The sequence below is a fragment of the Andrena cerasifolii genome, chromosome 11 (genome assembly GCF_050908995.1).
Source record: "Andrena cerasifolii isolate SP2316 chromosome 11, iyAndCera1_principal, whole genome shotgun sequence".
NCBI classification, from domain to species: Eukaryota; Metazoa; Arthropoda; class Insecta; order Hymenoptera; family Andrenidae; genus Andrena; species Andrena cerasifolii.
The window spans coordinates 11,675,685-11,697,258 of record NC_135128.1 but is presented as its reverse complement, the minus strand read 5'-3'; the positions used below and the strand labels follow the sequence as shown (position 1 = coordinate 11,697,258).

The 21,574-nt window shown below is 48.6% G+C and overlaps 1 protein-coding gene across 8 annotated transcripts in view; it reads left to right on the top strand.

Annotated features, from left to right (window-relative positions):
• The window catches only part of Tio (zinc finger domain-containing protein tiptop), an 88,412-nt gene that overhangs the window by 24,466 nt on the left and 42,372 nt on the right, over positions 1-21,574 (top strand). For 2 of the 8 annotated variants that reach the window (XM_076822985.1, XM_076822978.1), the window contains exon 1: positions 11,724-12,239. The exons of 5 other annotated variants lie outside the window; for them this stretch is intronic. The gene's annotated coding sequence lies outside the window, so the exon portion shown is untranslated. Of the gene's footprint in view, positions 1-8,871; positions 8,893-11,723; positions 12,240-21,574 lie in introns of those variants that run through there. One more of the 8 variants, XM_076822980.1, reaches the window with a different exon arrangement.

Below are 21,574 nucleotides of genomic sequence, written 5' to 3'. Positions count from 1 at the left end.
ACGGATCAAAGTCAATTGCTCCAAGTGACTGGAGTCGCAAGGAAGACTACGAAACCAATTGACTCTGACTTGGACCGAGTCCGCGAAAACACCAGCAGAATTTACGTACTCCCCTGGCGGTAGCCCATCCGTCGTCGACTCTTCTTTCCAATTTCCTAATCAACAATCGAGGCTCGTACGGACGCATTTGTTTTCGGAGAGGGTCGGAATCTCGACGTCGCGCGAATTTCGTCGATGAAAATAAGTCGCGTTAACGGTATGACGCTTCGGCAGCGTGGACGGTGAATGACGAGGAGGACAAAGACGGGCTCGCGCAGACAATAAACGTTAAACACGAATAGGTCGGCGGACAAAGCTGACTCGTGGCTGGTGGCTCGTGGCTCGTAGAAGAAAATCTAGGATATGGAATGAGAGAAAGAGACGGTCTTGACAGGGAGACGACGCGTCGATCAAGCGGCCCACAGAATCGGCATTCAATGCTTCCTTTTTCTCCGACAGGCTGTACCGATCGTTAGGAAGCCGAGTGTCAAACTGTCCAGCTTGTCACCGCGTGCACGCCGCGCCAAGCCGCGCCGCAGCTATCGCGACGTTTACACGCTCGAAAGGGGAATGTGAGATTCGCGCTGTCTCCGGAAGATGAACTTGTGCTAGTCGATGATAGCAGGTGTCCGTGGCGTTCGAGAGCCAAGGGCCGCAGAACAGGTCCCTCGACCTGTGAAACTACCACCTCTTCGAGCGCGCTTTTCAAGTCTCCATCTTTTCTTTGTCGCATCCCTAATTCCGTAGCCACTCACCTCGACGTCTTCATCTAAATGTGCGTACGATTCTATATACGTAGGGTAAAGGCAGGTAATATGGACCATCTGATTTCAAAAGCTTGTCAAAAGTAGGGGAATTTGTTTTTTTTTTAATAAAACTGACATGAGGGGACGGAGGAACTAATGCATAATCATATTTACATCGTCAAATGTAAAAAAATCCAATTGTTTTGCAATTATATTAAAATACTGAAAAGAGTGAAAATTGGCCGTTCGAAAAACTGGGTCCTAATATGGAACACCCTGGAAATTTGTAAAGAAAATTCAAAAACCTTTATTTTTTTTTACTAAAAATAAAGATTTATTAAGTAGAAAATACAAATAAATAAATTCGTCGTCATCGTCATTATCAACTTCACCTATGTTATTCGGTATGTTCCATATTACGTACACACATGGTCCGACAAGAAATTAAGAATTATACTAAGAAGAAAGTAATTTTATTGGTATACTCCCTAGTAGCATTTATTGTTGGCATTTTGATGGCCAACTAATTCCCAACTTGGGGGTACTGTGGGCCAACCAGAAATGCTACTAGGGCTATTGTTGAATAATCAAGAACACACATATTTAATGATAAATTATATCAAAATAATACTTTGTAACATACCTTCGCTACAATATTTAACTGTTTCATGCACTTTTCAGAAACTTTTACCCCCCACGAAAAATATAGGGTGAACGACCCATATACCGAACGGTCCCCTATTACCGGACGCATTATTCATTTTCGTGATTTATAAAATCCAGGCTATATAAATTAAAATATAATAATCTTATAATAACATTTGAAATTATAGTTTTCTAAATAAATGAAGGTTTTTATAATTAACGTAGGTTACACATGTAAAAAATGTATAGAAATTCTCATTCTAGCAATTATCGGCATTTGACCATTTTCATTATCAAAATTGCTAAGCATCACTTACATTTCAGAGTCGATGTAATAATAATTCAATTGATATAATGTACAAAAATGATTATGTAGCGATAGTACTAAGTTTAAATATTCTAAAAAATTAAAGCGAATCCGGGGACTGCGTCAATATTCGTGTTGACTCGACAGATATCGGATGTTCGTGAACGTTCGAAGAATCTAACCTATTTTCGAATCGATATAGATGTTTACATTAAAGTAACAATATTTGCGAACATTTAAGAGAATTTTTAACATTAAAATGTTTATTTGGCAGATCCTAATATGAATACAGTAAAGATTCGAATAACAAAGCATTAGAGGTTATTACCTCCTATCAATCTTCGGTAAATGCAGCCAGCATACAGTTTGACATTCCAAGGAGCACGTTGCGCGTCAAAATTAAGAACAAATATAAGGAGAAAAAACCAGGACCAGAATCTCACGAAGATGTTTTAGTTAAGTGGATAATGCATCTAGACAGTGTCCGGTAGCTCGGGCACGGTAAATAGACGACAAAATTTTATTTTACATTTTTACTAATATCTCTTTAATATTTCATTATTTATTTAAATAAAAAATCCTGAACTCGCGGAAATGCTTAATAATCAGTTGAATGCAAAAAATTCGCGGAATGTATGAAAACCTATGTTGAAATTCTTAAATAACTTTCATGCCATCACTAAATGTCCGGTATATGGGCCCTATGCCCTAAACGTTTCTCTTTCAATGATGGATGCCCGACTGATACTCAATTGTCAGTATCATCGTCTATTGTGCATAGGGATCTAGTACACACGATAGCCTGAAAAGTTCGTTATTTCGTTATCGAAATTTTACGAAGTTCCATATTACGTGCCGTTCCATATTACCTGCCTTTACCCTAAATGCTTCTCCAGCGATCAACTTTCATCGTCGATCGGTTACGACAATACACGTGTACTTAGGTATGTACTCCGATATGGCTCAGTGAATCAAATCCACTGATTCGATACAGTCAGCGATTTTGTAAATTCGATAGCTGAGTAGCTGCTGCACCGATTCAAACGAAAACGTCTAGAGCTGAGCAGGAGCCTTGACGTTCCGTTTTAGGATTCCGCGTAGCCTACAATAGGATGAATGGAAAGCGAGTCGGCTTCAAATACTACATACGTACGACCCTAAGCGAGGATCGTGTTTCATATCTCCCCCCTTTCTTGTTCACACTTTTTTTTTCACGCAGCTTGTCGCGCCGCGGCGCGAAGCTCGAGCATGTTTACTTTAACGCCTGGCTGATTTTACGAGTTCGGTATATCTGTTCCATTGGCTGCGACCGATCGCGACGCGTGGCCTTGCGACCATCTCACTTGCACTTAGACTCGGGCCTCTCTCGGCCGCGGCGCTTCTTCGTCGACGCGCCGCTAAAAAAAAAACAAAGAAAAAACTCGGCTGGTTTACCCACGATAAATCTCGCGCACTCAGGTATAAAGAGGGTCGTACTTCGTTCGGTGATAGTATTTCGCTTCTCCTTCTGCTTCATTCACTCCTCTGGTTCCTCCTTGTCTTCCGGGTACGCGAAGCTCTGCTCTATCGAATCCACACGAGTGAAGTAAAGAGAAAGGGGGGCAGAGGAAAGAAAGGAGAGCAGCGCGAAGCAAGCAAAAAGGGTGGGCGAGATCGGGCAGAAGATAAGACTCATAATGAAAGGCATTCATTCCACCGCGAACCCGACACAGTGAACTCGAGTGACGTGGTTGCAGACAGCTGCTCAAACCTGATCTCTTCGTACGCACCTTCATCCATCCATCCATCCATCCATCCACCCGTAGCTGCGTGCGTGCGCGCGTCCGTTCCTCCACATATCATTTCCTTCGTATAATATCGTATAACCGAGCAAACCAGAGGGCACGGACGGTCCCTGGAATCAATTCGTTACGAAAACCCTCGACAGGATCCTACTAACCGAGCGCGTCTTCCCCCATCGCGATTTTATCTCAAAGCAGAAGGCGCGGCTACGCATTCTTCAGCTATCGCGCTTCAGAATGCCAAACACGCCACTAACAATAAGTTTTATGCGTGCCATACGACGCTATTACGCGACTTCAATCCCAAGAATCTGACTGGAGACGCAGCGCCTCGTCACGGAGCAAGCAACCCTTCGTCTTCGCCGCGTTCACTCACCCACGATGTGCAACTCGGCTTTCGTACCTATTATAACTGGAGGGCGATAAATCTCTCGGCTCGTCGGACCTCCTCGAAGCTCCGAGCTTGCAGCGCGTAGTCAGTAGCCCGATAGATAGCAACTGTTGGACAAAGCTCTTTGCCTAGGAGTAGAACCATCCGCGGAAAATTTTGCGGCGCGGCTGCTTGGGTGAAAGGGAGAGGGCAAACGGACGGGAGAGGAAAGTGGTGTGAATTCGCAAGATGCGCGGTACACAGAGTCGCGTGCGTCGCTGGATAATAACCTTGACCGGTAGTGCACCGGGTCGGCGTTGGCGTTACGGTGTCTTAAAGGAGTCAAGAGGCAGTTTCTCTTTCGCTACCACGAGGATAACGTTGGAAAGGTTCCAGTGACTTTTTTCTCGGCATCCTGCCCCCTCTGCGTGCTCGTTGTTCGTTCCTTCTGTTAGTTGTTGGAGGTCGAGGCGAGAGCGGAGCGTGACGCTGACAGAATTACGCCGGGGCCCTGGTTCTGCTCTCGCCATGCCACGCCGTGCCGCGCCGCGCCGCACCGCGCCGTGTTGCGAGGCCCGAAGAGTAGTCGAACCCCTCGGCTCTATGGCTCGCCATAAATATCGGCGGTGACGTTTGGGGAGAAAAAAGAATCCGGCGGCTGGGAACCGTGGATGACCTCTGTTTAGGAAACGGTAGGCAAAGCTACTACCGGTGCCGATCCTGCTTCGCCCCGTGTCTCTCCTCTCGAAGCGTAGGTAATCATCGTTTCTTCGCGCTGTTTCGTCGCGAATCACCGATAGACTACATACGTACTACATAGTTACATACACACGTATAGCGGATAAGGCTCGGCGACAGTATCGACGCGAACCGCTCACGCGCGACCACCAACCAAACCCCGTCACGCTGATTCTCCGAATCATTAAGAGTCGTCCTCGGTCTTGTAGCCCTCGTCTTCGCCGCGTATAACTCTTTCTGCTATCGATCGCATCATCGTTGCGGCCAAGTTTGCGACGGGCACGCTTATCCGCGATCTCGCCGCGCTGGATTTATCGGACAAATACAACACCCGTGTCCCGTGTCTGTTGCCGAACGTTGTTTAAATTCGTACGAATCACCTCCGAGCGTGGAAGCCGATCGAAAGCCTCGCGTTTTAGAGCGCTCGACATCGGCCATCGCATCGCGAGAAACCAGCCCGTGTGCTGCCGCAACGGGAGCACAATAGCGTCAAGACGGGTGGTAATCGGTAATGTCGGACGAATGCTCCGACACTGAATCTTTCTCTTTGCCCATTGCTTGTCTCTTCACGATCGCGCGCCGAGCTCGCTTCTTCTTCTCTTTAATCGAATTTACTCGCATTTCCGCCAAGGGCCGAGCTCTCTGAATAGTCGTCCCGACGTTGTTTTCGAGCTACCGATACCGGCTCGTAGGCCGTACATCCTCGCTTTAGGATCGTCGCTGAATAAGCGACAATTTGTATGACAATTCCTCTCGATGGGCCGGTGCATTGTGCCGGCTTGTGAAAGTATGAACGTGGGCACGTTGTATCCCATCGTGCCGCTTGTCTCTTTGCCTCTATTTCCCTCTCCTTCGCTCTTCCCGTTTCGATCTGTTGTTCGGAACCACGAGCGGGCGAGCAGAGTGCCATCCAGTATGGAGACGAGCGAGAGGCAGCGATGGACCGCGAGGCAAGTGGGACGGAAAAGGGAAAAGATGGAAAGAGATAGAGGAGCTGCTGAGAGGCGAGGGAAAGAGATAGTTGCCCGAGAGATCACGATCCATGGAGCAAAAGCAAAGGTCGATCCGTGCTGCACGTTGCAGCACGACTGTACCACGACGGTAGGACGAACGTTTATTAGAAGCAGAGGAAGCGCCTCTGTGACAAATGGCGTGGTTTCATTGTTGCACGAGGAAGCCCCGGGCCCACCGGCAGGGCCCCCAAGCAACAGGGACCCCTCTGCGACGCCGTAAATCTGACCAACGGTGACGGATGGAAATCAGAACGGACAGCGGCGTGGCGTGGCGCGCAGCGCGGTTTTCACGGTTACCTAAACGAAACGAATGGAATGTCGGAGACGCTTCACACTTCCAGCTTACGGAGAAATCCAGTCGCGGTTAAAAACACGTATTCTCCAGCCGTTCGGCAGGTTTTAGCTTTAATTAGGAGAGATGATTTCGGCGCACTGGTTCGGTCAATTAAGTAATTAAATAAAAGCTACTGTGCAATTTTCAGAATTATCAAATGGAACTTGATAATTCGCAGAAACATTTGTTTCCTCCAATCAAAGATAAAATACCCTTGACTAAAAATTCTATCGTCTACTCAATCACGCGCGGGTGTTGTAACCAGATTTATATTGGGAAAACCTCTAGGCTTTTGGAAACACGGATTTATGAGCACAAAAGAAATATCTTTTTATCTCCCCTCCAACACACTGCTTTAACGAAACACTCACTTGAGTTCGACCATAGATTTGACTTTGATAGAGTTGTTGATAGAGAAGCCAATCTGAATCAGAGAGTTCTGTTAGAAACGCTACATACGATTAAACAACCGAGCGTAAATCTCAGGTATGAAACACCTAAAATACAGGACTATTACGCAACCATATTGAAGGAGTAATGCCTCATGATGTAGTCTTTCTATTAGAATTTTCGTTTCTATATTTCTTTTCTATGGTTTGACCATTATTACATATTACTGTCAACGTCATGTAATTATATCTTTGGACACCTATGAGTGATGGATTTTTACCACATAAGCAATAATTGGTGATATTACGACAGTATGATTGTGAGGTTTGAAGTTTCGTCCTTCCAATTTGTTTAAAAATCTTTAACGTTTACCGCTCTTGGCTTCGTTTTGGCCGCACTCTGGTTTACCCTCTAGTTGCTTTTGCCTTGTGTCTACTGTTTACCTCAGTCACCGTTCAACCAACTCGGACGTCGCACGTTTCTAGCAAACGCGATTTTTGTATAGAAGCATACGCAGTATTCTTCCGCTATCTAACTTTCCTTGAAAATGGTCACAACCACTGACCCGAAACGTTGGAATTTGATAATTCTCAAGATTGCACAATAGCTTTTATTTAATTACTTAATTGACCGAACCAGTGCGCCGAAATCATCTCTTCTAATTAGAACAATATTTACGGTCGAAATTCGAGTTATATTGATTTCAGGGCTTGAAACGGTTCCGAGAATAACTGTTTCAAACTGTTATATATCGGTTCTGACTGAAACAGTTATGAAGAACCGATATTCTGTTCGATCGTGCGTCTAACATAGGTTTGGAAAACGTTAGTAAGGAGGACAAGCCGAGGAGGAGAAAGAGTACCAAAGCCCGAGAGCGAGAAGCTCGCGAAAAGGAGAGGAGGTGAGTTCGTTAAGCGGTGATCGGGCACGGGTCTGTCAATCGATCCGAGTCCTCAGAGAAACGAAGGGACCCCAAGATGGCTGCTCGGCCACGTACCTATACACGGGCCCCTGCTTCACCAGCATCACCGACTTAGCATAAATCACTCCCGCTCTGCTCCGCTCGCTCTCTTGCTCGCTCATTCGTCCGATATCCGGCTGTAGAAACGCGACCGTACCGCGAGCACAGTCCCGTCTCTTTCCCCTTTCTTTCTTTCTTTCTTTTAAACGATTCGTTTCACTGCATTGTTGCTTCTCGCGTCAACCATCTGCAAAGAAAACTATTCGATGCCGTCAATTCGTCAAAGTGTAACCCTAGAAAAGCGATGCAGCGGGTTTGATCGTCTCATTACCATGCCGGACGTCGGAAAGCCGAAGTAGGTGAAAGAGAAAGATCCGCGTCTCATCGTTTGCGATAGCCCCCGGTGGAAGCGTAGACCCTTTGGCGACAGATTCGGTACGCACGACCTCGATATTACGATCCGAAGATATTCGGGGGCAGGGAGAAGAAAGGAAGACGAAACGAGCCGCTAAGAAAGAGAAGAGAGGAAAGATTTGCAAGAGGTTGGGCGAACAGAGCAAACGGACAGGTCGCTTATTTATGGCAGCCATACTTCAGATATATGAACTGGTTCCCGTCGAAAGTTCGGGACGCCGCGTCTTTCCAGTTGAAAATGTATAGAAAGGTGTCCCGCCGTTCGCCTTCAACGGCAAGATTTGCGAGGGGTCACCCTCGGCGCGATATCACGCGAGCTTAATTCTTTCTTTCCGCTGTCCGTTCGAGTTTGCTTTCGTGGCTTTTCCCAGCATCGTCGTTGCAGCTCAGAAGGGGTTTTTTAGCGAAAGCTCGCATTTGCAAAAAGCTGCGTTAGGGTGTGGCGTGGACAGGCAGAGAGGAAGCTCGCGAAAGTTGGCTGGCTAGAGTAAGAGCAGAGTGGCGGGCGAGTGTGAGAGGTAGGGCTGCGAGGGGGGCTAAGGGACGCGACGAGCAGGGCGTTGGGGAGAAGAGAGGCGATGGAGTAGATAAATAGATGGATGGGCAATATTATAACTCACCGGCTGTCATCCTGCACGGCGAGTCAGGCTGCTAATCAGACCCTGGCTCGCTCTCGCCCCTCGACCGACCCTTCACGAAAAATGGATTTATTGCCGTTCGCCTCGACTTCGGCACGCTATCGAGCTCTCTGATCCGTAGAATGTAACCATCGTCGTACTATTCGCGTCGGGCCTTCTACTCCAACTTGGTCCCTTCTCCACCCTTGGTTCCTCTACTTTTTTCCCTCGATAACTACGTAGGTATCTCAATGCGATCGCCCTTGGGAATCCCGGATTCCGATTTTGTCTATTCGCCGCGAATCGTTAGGATCCTGACGGTGCCATCCGCTGCGGCTCGTAACAGTTGGTCAGCATGCACGTGGTCGATCTCCATTTCCACGAGACCTCGAGACTTTCACCAGCATCCTAACGGATAGGAGAGGAAAAGGCGTAGGTGAGCAGCCATCCGCGTTCCGCGAACCGCGAACCTCGATCCGTCAGGGTGGAGGATGTCGGTGGGCTCGGCCAAGAAACGACGCCAGGGGGAGGGCTCAGGTGAGGACCAATGCATCAAGCAAACGGTGACACTCGCCTCTGCACAGCGTGCATAGATCATGTCGACCTCGTTGCCATCGGACGCGGTGCTCCTCGACGAACAGACGAGACGGGGGAAAGATCTAAAGCTTGGAGGGGTACGACTCCCTCCCATCCCTTCTTACGCTCTCTACCGGCTTTTCTCTTTCTCGCGCTCGTTGTACTCGAACAGCACAGATGTACGGACCGAACGAGATATACGCGAGGAAGAGAACGGAGCTGTCTGAGACCCTTGCTCGAGAATACGTGTACCTACACGCGGCACACCAACGCGTGCTCGCGTCTACGTGTCTGTACGTGCGCGCGTGTGTTTTTTCAACGAGATTTATTACCGAACTCCTAATGCTTCGGGCCACGAGGAGAGGGTGCTGCCGCTATTCCCACCCATTCACTCCCTCTCACCCTGCTCCACCGCCATCGCTATCGCCATCGCCATCGTCACCGTCACCGTCACCGTCACCACTGCCGCCACTGCCATCGTCACCGTCACCACCGTCCGCCAACGTCGTCGCCGTCGCCGTCGTCGCCCTCGTCGTCATCGTCGCAGTGCCCGCTAGTTGTCGTTGTCGTTGTCGTCGTCTGTCTTGCTTTGCCGGCACTTCGTACCTTCTCACCGTGCCATGGTTCGTCTTCGCGCGTCGCTTAATCCCCGGCTGCCTCGCTATTACGAGTTGATTTACATTCCTGCGTTAACAAGGGCCAGCGGAACGCGCCTCCAATTCGGTGCTCGTCGAGACGTCGACTCACCATTTCGCCACGGTCGCTTAAGGTCGCTCCAAACGAGGAAATCGTCGACGTGTAGGTACAAAGGATTCGCGACTTTCAGCGCTGTCACCCCGCAAAGTTTATCTAGCTGCGAAAAAGTATGATAGTTAGGTACGAAAGTTTAGTCTAGCGTTAAAGCAAAAGGGTGTGCAGAGGTTCTCGTTACATCAACGCAGAAAATGTCATCACCGAAATATTTGCGGCTACAAACCAGGGCTTGAAAACTGTTATAATATCGATTTCGGTTCTCCAAACGGTTATGAAGAACCTTTATTCCGAATAACTGTTACGAAGAACCGAAATTTCCAACTATTATCTGTTTCAGTTACGGTTCCTATTATCTTCCTCATATCGGTTCCATAACCGTTATTTTTTCGGTTCTATATCGGTTCCAAAACGGTTCTAGAATTAATTCTTGTATCTTCTTTTCCCTAATTGATATAATTAATTATTGTAGCTGCAGATTACTGTATATGTGTATATTCTTTACAAAATCCTTATAGAAAAAGAAGAAACATTTATACATATCATATATAATAAAGCGTTGAAATAAATAAATCAGCTAGACATTTTTTACATTCACACACACTATATCATTCAGAATAGGAAGTTAAAAGTTTGTCATGTTTCTATAAGGATTTTGTAAAAAAGATGAGCATCTACAGCAATCTACAGCTACGATAATGAATGATATCAATTAGGGAACAGTCGATATAAGAATTGATTCTGGAACCGTTTCGGAACCGATATAAAACCGAAAAAATAACGGTTATGGAACTGGTATGAAGAGGGAAATAGGAACCGTAACCGAAAAAGATAATAGTTGAAAATTTCGGTTCTTCGTAACAGTTATTTGGAATAAAAGTTCTCCATAACCGTTTTAATCAGAACCTTTATATCACAGTTTTAAACAATTATTTTCGGAACCGTTTCAAGCCCTGCTACAAACGGTATCACGAGCGTGCAATAATTCATTATTAAGCAAATCGTATTACCGTTTATAAATTTTACTCCCAAGGAAAGCAACTTTAACGAGATCGTCGCGAAGGATTACGTAGCTACCTAATTTCAAATGCGGCCGCGTCACCAGGTTTCGTTGCGATCTTTCGCACTCTCAGCTAGAAACACGACCATTGTCTTCGTCGGGGTGCGGTTGTCTCTGCTTGATCAGAACGTTTGTTAGAGAAATTTTGTGAGAAACAAAACATGGACGAGCCGCAAATGGAAGCACGCGACGTATTAGCAGTAAAATTGCCGCACGTCGAAATGATTGAAAAGAAAGCCAGCAGAGGAGTCGATGGACGGATAGACGGACAATGGGAAGACGGAGACTAGATTCGACCGGAGGACCGAACAGAATAGGTGGAGGGGGTGTACTCGCGACGCGAAAGCAAGGGAATATCGCGAGCAGACGCGGTGGGAAAGGAAAGGACGCTGAAATGAAAGGAAAGAGGTGAAAAGCAAGGGTGATCGAGAAAAGGGACTGGCCGTATGTGTGGGGGGGAGAGAGAGAGAGGGTGAGGGTGGAAAGAAAGAAAAGAGAAGTCGCGAGACCAAGGAAGAGAGTCTCTTCGTGACACTGGGAAGAGTGGGATGGGGGCGTGGGTGGAATGAGGCGCTCGTGGGGAGGGAATACGTTGGTCCGGTGCGTGTAGCGGAGGTGGGGATAGGTCAGGGCCGCGGCGGGTGAAGGGGCGACGGTTGCGACGCTGTTGAGGGGTCAGGCGGGGAGGAATGGTCCGTTTGGCACGGGCTCGGAATGGGACGAGAACGCCAGGGGCAGGGGGAAGGCTGGATGGGGTTGTGCGCGGGTGTGGGAGGGCACGGGGGGTAGTAGTAAAGGAACGGCGGGGTGCGGAGCGAAACGTAGCGCGGCAGAGCGGGGTAGAGTCGGGAGAGAAGCGTGGCCGGGGGCCTGGGAAGGGAGCGGAGGACGCGGAGAGGGGTCTGCGAGGCGAGGAACGGCGCATCGCTGGCGATGGTGAGGCGCGGTGGAGGGGGTGGAGTTAGGGAAGATGACCGCGGAGCCGTCAGTGCGCCACGTGCTGCCGTCGTGGGAGGGTGTTTACTTTTGTGCTCCGTTCTGTCGGCGAGTCATGCATCGCGTTACCGTGAAATCGTGACTCGTCCGTTCGGAGCGCGTATCCCGCGCGATTCTCTCGCGGTCGTGCGAAACCCGGCTCGTTTGCCCCCGTGTACTCGCCACGAGAAGGAATTACCACCAGTGAAGTGCGCGTTGTCAGATTAGCCGGAGAAACGTTTCGAGGAAAGAGTGATAGGCGACAGGCGTACGCCAAACCAGTTCAGTGAGTGGTGCGTCTTTATTGTCTTTTGCGTGGGTGGGAGATCCGTGAGGATGACACGGTGATATGGTGCCGAGGGAATTAAAGAGGACAACGCGCATCCCGATGCTCGTCGTCCAAGCACCGCGTTGCTCTTGCCGTACACGCGACCAGGATAATCGGTCCTGACGTACCAGCAGCGGTACTGTCGACGATTCATCCGGACTGACATTTCCTGCGCGCTGGAACCACTACTTCACGGTGAGTTCGCTCTCATTCTACCCGCGATTAACCGTGGATGTGGATACAAGCGCGCGTCACTGCGCGACACCCTCCGTCTCGAGTCCTGCCTAACGAGAGGCTACCCACTCCGTTCACCACCCCTCGCACCCCTCCCGCTGCCTCGCGACAATTTACTCACGGGAGGATAAGATCGCGCGGAGCAGCCTCTCGTCTCTACTTCCATTTTTGTCGCCTACGTATTCACAGAGCAAACACGATAAAGTCCACTTGGTTTCGTGGAATTTTAATGATCCCGGGTTACCTGTGCCGCGAATCTCGTAAACAAATGCATCAAGTAGCTATGCAGGTGCCGCTTCTCTTCCTCTCTTGATGAAACGTCACCAGGACCTGTTCCCCCGTGAATATTTCCTTTCCACTACCGAACAAAACTCGCAAGATTAATCGCTCTGCGTTTTAGTTTTCTATTTCGGCCCACGTGACCCGTTCAGATTTCTACTCCCTTCCTCTCTTCCTCCGCACACACGTGTAGAAACATGGACGCTCACGCAGCAGACACAGACAGGGGCACGTAACACTTCCTTCCACGGTGGATGCGATGTTTCGGTTCATCTCGTGCGTTGTGGTTTGTTGGATTTTCCATCGACCCACTCCTGAAGCTTTCAAACACTTTTTTGACCTTGGAATCCGTAGATCTGTATAGCGACGATCACTCGTTCATCGTGCACCCTTAGCCACGATTCGTTTGGAGCGGGCGAATCCGCCAGGGCGTATCGAATAAACAGGGATTAGAATAACTCCAAGTAGAATCACTCAGTCATTGACCAGACAGTTAAAAAGTGGCTCGAGGCGATCAAGACGCTGAACGCGCCGCCACGTGGCATGCACCGTGATTTGCGACCGCGCAACCGTTGACGTATACCTATGTAGTATTACGGTGCGCGCGAGGCACAACGCGTTTCAGAAACATCCCTCGACCATAACGTGGGGTAATCGCTTATTCCTGGTGTACGCATAGGTATGTAAACAGATACCTACATACGTACCTACTTCCTTTTTTGCGAGATCCCACTCGTAAGTAGGTACTTACCTACTCATTGTTAGTTTGCAGGGTATCGTTCCGCTTGATTTTACGAAGGATATCCCATTTGAAACACCAGTGCATTAATAAGTTCCGAAAAAGCTATTGTTATATGTACCCCGAATAGAAAGTGGCACAGAAAACAGGTTAGCTCGATCGCAAATAGGTACACGTTTACATGCCTTCGACTGGATCGAGACGGTTATAATTCACCGATTTAAATGAGCGAGCAACGACGTCATTGGACGCGATTAAATCCGCCCTGTCACCGTGAGACGCTTTCGACACACGTGTGACGAGTCATTGTGGATTCCGTGGGAAGAGAAGAAGCAAAGGACAAGAATTGTTTATTTCGTCGGGAGTTGCTGGATTTGCAGACACGTAATCCACGTTGCCTCGTTGCCCTCTCGACCGAGACGGTTGGCTCTCTGCATTTTTTAGTGGGGGCCAATTATGGATCCACGAATACCTACGTCCGTTTGACGCGCGGCTGACACCGCTGACGTCATTCTGTTCGGAAAAACCTGTATAGGATTTCGAAGCTCCATTAGCCGTGCGTTCTCGTCCCCGCGACGACCTTTGCAATTTCCAATAATTTCTGATTGCAATCAGATCGATCCCGCGACGATGGTGAAAAATTAGAACGCCCTGTCTCGTAGAAGCGACGTCCAAGAAATTTGTTGCGATCCGTGAGCGTTTCCTCCACCGGTGCATGTGTAGTTGGCCGAACGCGCGTATACCTACGCGTACGCAGGCGACTGTTCGCGTATCGCGTCGAGTCTGCAGCAGTAAACAAGCGAGCAGACACAAGGTTCGTGGGAGTGCGCGGTTCCGAGCCAGACGCGCGAGCGCGAACGCGAATTGCAACTCGAGTTCTAGCGCGTCAATAGCACACCCCCGCGATTCAGTAGCGGCTATTGAAGTCTGCGATGACGGGCCCCGTCTGTCAGCAGATCAAAGCCGAAGTAAGCTCTCTTTGTGATGCTCCGCCGGGTCGGTATTTAATTATGTATGAGATCGATATTCGGGCCTTCGGGGGCTCTCTTTCAACTTCCCAGTCTCTCAGTCTCTTGATCTCTCCGTCTCGGTTCCGCGTTCTCCCTTTCGCCCTGCCACCACCTCACGCGCCCACCCTCTCACCCTCTCGCTCTCTGCCTCCCTGTTTCCCTGCTATTTCCCGGTTAGCTTGTTCTTCGCTCGGTATTTCCTCGTTACGAGCAAACTCGAAACGGTGCCAAGCGAGTCTCTGCGTTTGCTTCCACTTTGTCTTGGACGCGAATGATAAACAAACGGCTGGGTTTTCTTTGTAACTCGTAACGCGTGACGACGACTACCGTTGGTCTCGCGACGCGTATCGGTAGCGCGTTGCGATCAATTACCTCCAGTTGGTCAGCAGCGCGTTCCTGTTCGCGCCTCTTCCATTCATTAACGTCCAAGGACACGCAAGGCAATTGCGTACCGAGAGTTGCAAAGAAAATCTCGATCGTTTCGCGTCGAAGGAACGATTCAAGGGTTTGTTTACGGTCTCGTAAGTGTCCCGCGTTGGTCGAGGAGGCGCGCTGCTACCAACGCCAGCTTAACGCGCGCATTTAAATCTCGCCCGATCGTAAAGATCTCGTAAACGGCAAACGTCCATCCGTCGAAAGGTACGAAGGATCGTGGGAAGAAGGACAAGATTATTACCGAGGTAAACGAACGCGGTCGGTGGTTGTAAACTGTCGAGGGACGCTGCTTCCGAACCAGGAGTACGTAACGTTTCAATGAACGGTCCCAAACATGCACGCGTGTTAACGTTCTGGACACCTACCTTCCAGCTAACCTCCGTTTCTCCTCCTCTCTCTCGCTCTGCTCCGACGCCCTCAACCTTGGAGACTTTAGCCGGCCGACTACGCCAAGGCAAGCTATGGCTAGGAATATTCGCACCCGATGACACAAGTACCTGAACGCGATCCGTCAAGATTCGGCGCGAACCTCGGCAACTTTTTACCCCGTCAATCATAGGTCTCACCTCCAAGCTCGAATACCGCGGGAAACGTCGGGTAAACGGTTCGTTTGAAATATTTATTTGCTAAATTTCACGATAAAAAAACTCTTTGATCAAAATCATGCCTCTCGATGAACGTGCTATCGGTTTTATCGTGATAGATACATACGTCATGCAAGAAACGAATTCAAACAGACAAACCAAAAAAAAAGAGTCACCTCACGTGAACGCAAAAAAATATTAGCGATCCGTGATGGCGCTAATTTGCCGCGACCTGGGGCGGTTCGGTTGTTCTCTCGTTCCCTCCTTCCCTCCTCTCCTTTTTTCCCCTCTGTCACTGTTCTCTCTCTCTGCCTCTCCGTCCATCCATCCGACTGTTCGCTCGTCCGACTTTCTCTGTCTCTCCGTTGGTCACGCGTTCGCTCGCTCGCTTTTCCGATCGGACGAATCCATTTCGCTCGATTTCCATTTTCACGCATCGATTGCGCGTGTGTGCAATCGTACCGCACGACGAATGACCACGAAAGGTTATCGTTGCACTTCGAATTACGATCAATGCGTACCTTTCGATTTGACGTTTCTGCTGCTGCTGCTGCTTCCGCTTCCCGCCTGCACGCGTTCCAACAGGAAAATGCTATCCCGGTAATCGGCTATTTGCTGCGACCTCTCATCGGACAAAAGCGTTTGCTTTGCTTGCTCCTTAGTTTTCAGCTGGACGGCCCGATCGCTCATTGTGAGCAAACTTATCGTTCAACGAGCGCTTTCGGTCTCGTTGCCCGTGCGATGAAACGGGTGCGAGACAAGCCTGAAGACGAGACCGAAACTGAACCGCCACAGGCTTGTCGAGCACGCGGATTGCCAAATGCAACGTAGAACGAGCTCGTTAACGGGGAAGAGCAATAGGTAAATGGACAAGGGGTTAGGGGTGATGGGGGTGGCGGGTGCGGCGGGGAGGCAGGCACGGTTTTGATCGGTCGCGCAGAAAATTGTATTTTCGAAATCAATTAATACCCAGAGAATAATAATACACTGGCTAATGATCGCGCAACCATGTATAGCCAACTTGCTCTCTCCACCCCTCTCTCTTTATATCGATGTACATATATATCTGTTTTCCCTTGCTGGATTCAGCCGCGGTGGTGACCCTCGGGCTACTTCGAGTTGGATTCCGCGCGGTTTGCGACGCGTCGATCCAACCAAAGTGCGTTTGACAATTTTTAATTATCGGTAACGAGTTTGACCGCGAAGATAGGTTGACCGAAACACAGCGCACCAACGAATAATCGAAAAGCTGGTGGTTCTGGTCGTTTGCCGATACCCACCGCACCTATCGTTTCCGTTGTAACCATCGAGTTCATAAATTTTCTATTTAACGCGAACGGAAGTTCGTCTCTTTGTCGGGACTCTCGATCGAACCGATCCAGACTAATGGTTTATCAAAGGGGGACGCGTGAAATACTTAGCTACGATAATTCAGACAGACATTTTTGTTCGCGTTGTTGCGGAGAGTACTTAGCGAACGACTATGCGCGTTCCTGCGACAACGTTCGCTTTAATTTACGACCTTTCAACCCGCCATATCCTCCATTCGTATTCATTTTTACGCGATTCCGTCGTTGAGCCATTCCATTTCCACCGTAGACCCCGTCATAGGCGGACTCAGGAGCCTTTCTTGGAGGGGGCGAAATATGTAAAAGTACATAAATACATTTTTGAACCTTCTTTTTCGAGATTTAAGATTTGCTTGTAATTTATATTTTAATATCTCTATCTGCTACTATAGCCTAAGTAATTCAATTCATATTAATTATTTATACAGAATAATGCGCAATGTCATAATATTTTTCTACTTTATTACTCTTTATTTTCTTACTCTGATCTCCACTATCGCCCCCCTCTGGATCCGCCCCTGGACCCCGTGCTCTCGTTCCTCGATCCTCACTCTTCGCAACATCGCTGATTCCGAGCTTCGCCTTCTTCGTCTTTCACTTGTCCATCTATCGCCCGAGATACTTAGCTACGCACAACGTGGCTAGAGCGAATAACGAATATCTTGTATGCACGTAGTTAGCGCTGGAAGAAGCCCGGAAACGCGACCGACTTGCTTTATGTATTCGCGATAGACCGATAAATTTTCTCTCACCTCCGCGCGGAGAAAAATTCCTCCGTGAATCACCCGCTAGATTACTCGCATCGTTGCTCCACGGATTTCGCAGGACAGAAGCATCCTGCTACGCGACGGCATGGCAGGGGAGAATCGCGTGCGCCCGCGCCCGCGTCCTCGCACTGGCTGTGCCATAAATCATTCTTGATCTTCGCGCGTACTTTGTTCCACGATTCACCACCCGTTTCGATCGTCTTCAATTTCGAGATCCAGCAGAGCTTCGAGGAGGTTGGTTCGCCTCGCGCCCAGAGAGCGGGGACTACGTACGTAGGTACACGGTGCGGCGGCGTTGTACGGGATCGAAGTTAACGACAAACACGAATCGCGTATCGATGACAAGCTGTCCTCGTAAGACGGGTTACTTGCATCTCGCGTCTCGCGCCTAGCGACCGAACGCGTTATTCCCGCTATTTATGTATGTATGTGTTGAACGATGAATCACTCAAGCCAAGATCGCGCGCGTTCCTTCGCGTCGATGCCATCGATCCGCCTTGCAAATTACGCGAAATCACAACGGAACCGATGAAAGTTCTAAGTGGCTTATTACCGCATCAACCGAATAGGGTAGACCGGGCGAATCGGATCAAAATAAGAATTTAGTCCATATTTCTGACGTCGCGATAGAAATGATGCTACCTCGTCCCTCTCCCCTGCACCTACCACAACAGCTCGTTAATTGTTTTAAGTCATTGTTTAGAGCTGGCATATGTTTTCAGGACGCGTGCGAACGTTACAATTTTGGTCAGAATCTAACCTACGTAATTTGCAATTTCGTATTTAAAATAAAAAGTAAGCTTGAAAATTCAAATGTGTTTATTGTTATCAGTTTGCACGGTGTCCAAGTTTAGTATTTGATGTCATTTAGACTATTATATCATAATATGTACCATGTAATCTACACCCTTTGAAATACTTATATATGGGGCTAAGCGGATCACGTTATTTGGGGTGAATCGGATCACTCTTTATTTTCATTTGAGTATTTTTATAACTATAAATATGATAATTGTTTATATACAGATGATTCGTGCGTGCATAAAAAAGAGCAATCTGAGATCATGGTGTTAAAAAAAAATAAAGGAATCTGTGATAAAAATTAAATTTAGAGAAATGACGAAAAAATGAATAAACTAATGGTCTTAAGAAGATGGCGTTGTATTTACTCTGGTGAAAAATTAATTCGTCCACTTTCAGAAGATTATCTGAGAAGAGTAATGCCACGAGAATTGTGTTGATAGAGACTGCAAAAAATGCCAAAATCCTTCCGATCTGTGTGCTAAGTAGTATCACTTGACTTCACTGTCATTAAATTAGATTTGTTTAAGTCGATTCTAAAGATTTTGGTACGAAAATTTCAGTTTTTTTTCAGAAACTTATAAGATTCACCCCAAGTTTCGGGGTGAATCGGATATTTCTCACTTTTGGTTTTTTGTTTGCAGAAGAAACATTTCTAAGTTTGATTTTATTTTCTATTATTAATCTTAAAGCCAAAGGTGTACTGGTCACGAATATATAATAAAAAATTAGTTTTTTTAATGTTTGACTATTATTTTTTTACCGTCAAACACAAAGTGATCCGATTCGCCTCGGTCTACCGTAATCGATGCGTGTGCATTCGATCGTCGCACTAGCGTGTTAAATGACCCTGCACTTTGAAGTTGTAAGAGCCGTAAGAGGGCAAACCAGCAGCAGACTCGTTGATGAACCTTTCTCCGCGAGACAAGCAGAAAAGTTGTCCTGGTGCACGCTGTGGATGGTGATAACAGCGAATAATAATTGTGCATGTTACATGAGCGCGGTGCTGCGCCGGGAGTGCCACCCACTTGCGCGTAGATCACTCTCCGCACCATTCCCTCTCTGTTCTATTTGATCCGAGGCGGCTTTCTCTCCCCAACCATCGTCCCCTTTCGATCCGAGCAACAGCATTCCGAGGAGAAGCTAAGCTCTCGCAACAGCATAGAGGCTGTAACGCGGTCTGTTGTCGGTGGGACGGGATCGCGCTTCTTCGGTGTGCTTGGACACGCGCGTTACGTGTGAACCTACACGCGTGTAACGGTATCGAAGTCGCGTGTAAACCGGTGAATCACGACTTTGACGATGCGCGGCTCGTTGCGTGGGAAGAGCGTGGAGGGGGCGGCAGTGGTGTTGCCTTTCGAGGACAGTGATCCTTGGCGAGGAAACGTCGCGCCGTCGTCGCCGTCGTCGCCTTCGTCGTTGTTTTCATCACCAGGGACAGGGTTCGGTATCGACGACAGCGACGACAACGGGGTGGAGTCGACGACGCGACGACTCAAAGTGGTTGCCCTTTCGAGAAACAGGTTGTAACGCATTCGTGGGTTAGGTTAAGGAAATACGAAATAGGCGCGACCAGAAGACAGACACGTTTCCGTGGTGATTTCATCCTCGTAGTGGTGCCTAGAGTCGATGGCCTTACCCGCGTGGCAAATATGCAGAGTTAAACAGGATTCCCGATTATTCGATGCACTCGTTCCGCAAACTGTGCTCGTTTTCTACAGTTCAGACAGGCTGCATTGTACGGCAGAACGAAAACTCGTGACCGATCGGTCCGGCTGGACGTTCGCATTAACGTCTGGTCTGGTTCGTCGACACGAGCGATTCGGTTTAGTCTCGTCAACTCGATCGATTATTTTTGACAAGGTTGATCGATAGGCGGGCGAACAAGCGAGCATCGACTGGTCGCCAAACGTCGGCGTCGTACCACGCGAACCGTGATCGTATTATCGTCGTCGCTAATACTTAACGCCGAACGGTGTTACCGCAATTCGGTATTAAACTGCTCCTTTCTCGCGAAGCTGCATGCGGGATCGTTGTTTCGAGTGGTTTAGAACAGTTTTTAGCCAGATATTCCGGATGTTGGGACGTTGGATCGTTACGCGGTTCCGTGGCACCGACTCGCCGACCGTGTAACCCAATTTCTCAACGAGAGATTTCGTGGACGGTCTTACGGCTTCGTCATGATACGCCATTCGTCACAATTTTATCGATCGACCAGAGAGAAGCTGAGAGGGAGGGAGCCAGAGAAAAAGAGAACGGTAGATGGGTCTTTGCTTGCGTCGCCGTCGCCGTGGCTGTCGCCGTCGCCATCGTATCGATATGATCGATTCGCGTCGAACGCGCGAGTCCGATTCCAATTAACCCGCTTCCACGCATCGGCGATCGAGAGCGATTCAAGGACCTCGTCGATTCAAACGTATCGATCAAAAGGCACCGTATCGATAATTATGATCGAAGAATATCTTTTCCTCGCACTGAGCAACAAGGAACGAACAGCGAAGAATGGGGAACGAGGAGAGAGAACGGTCTCACGAACAGCGAGCGGTGACACTAACGTTGGGAACGTGATCGCTCGATCGTGACGAGAGGAAGAAGCGCGCGGAGCATGGATAATCGAAGGAGAGGAGGACAGTGATTTCGCGCCAAGTGGCCGCGCAAAGGAGCCTACCAGGAATTAGCCGCAGGCATAGCTCGCGAGATCCCCAAGAGGACGCGAGGAACGCGTAATACAGCGTTCGACCACGTGGCGGATATAAAAAGACTCGTTGCCGACGATGCATTACATAATAGGTATGCCCGTTCATAAACAGCGCCGCTTAACTATGAATGAAGCGGAGGCCCGTGCCCGCTCGCTCGTTCGTCCGCTCGCCTGTTCGCCCACTTCCACGCATACCTACTGTACGCGTTCGTGTACCCGATCTTGACCTGCCTCAAATCATGTAAATCCTAATCCGTTTGCACGCACGCGCACGCACGCACGCACGAACGATCGTTAACCGTGCCCGCGCGTGTATTTTGAATAATTAAAATATTAATGAGTAACACCGTTGCACCTGTCGCACATGCTCGCTCCCTCGTTCGCCAGTTAATTATCGATAGTCGATTCGCTGCATTACGCTGCATTACGCTGCGTAAACAATGAACGAGGCGCAACCGAGGGGAAACAATTTATTTCGATGGAAAGCCGGTGAAAAATTCATCGTCGCTTTGTGGATGTACCGGACGATTCGCGTGGAAAACTCGTTTCTTTTTCGATGCATGAATTAACCCCGAGAACAGCATCATACTTTTTCCCCTTGCAATTCACACTTGCGACTGCTGGTGCGCCTACG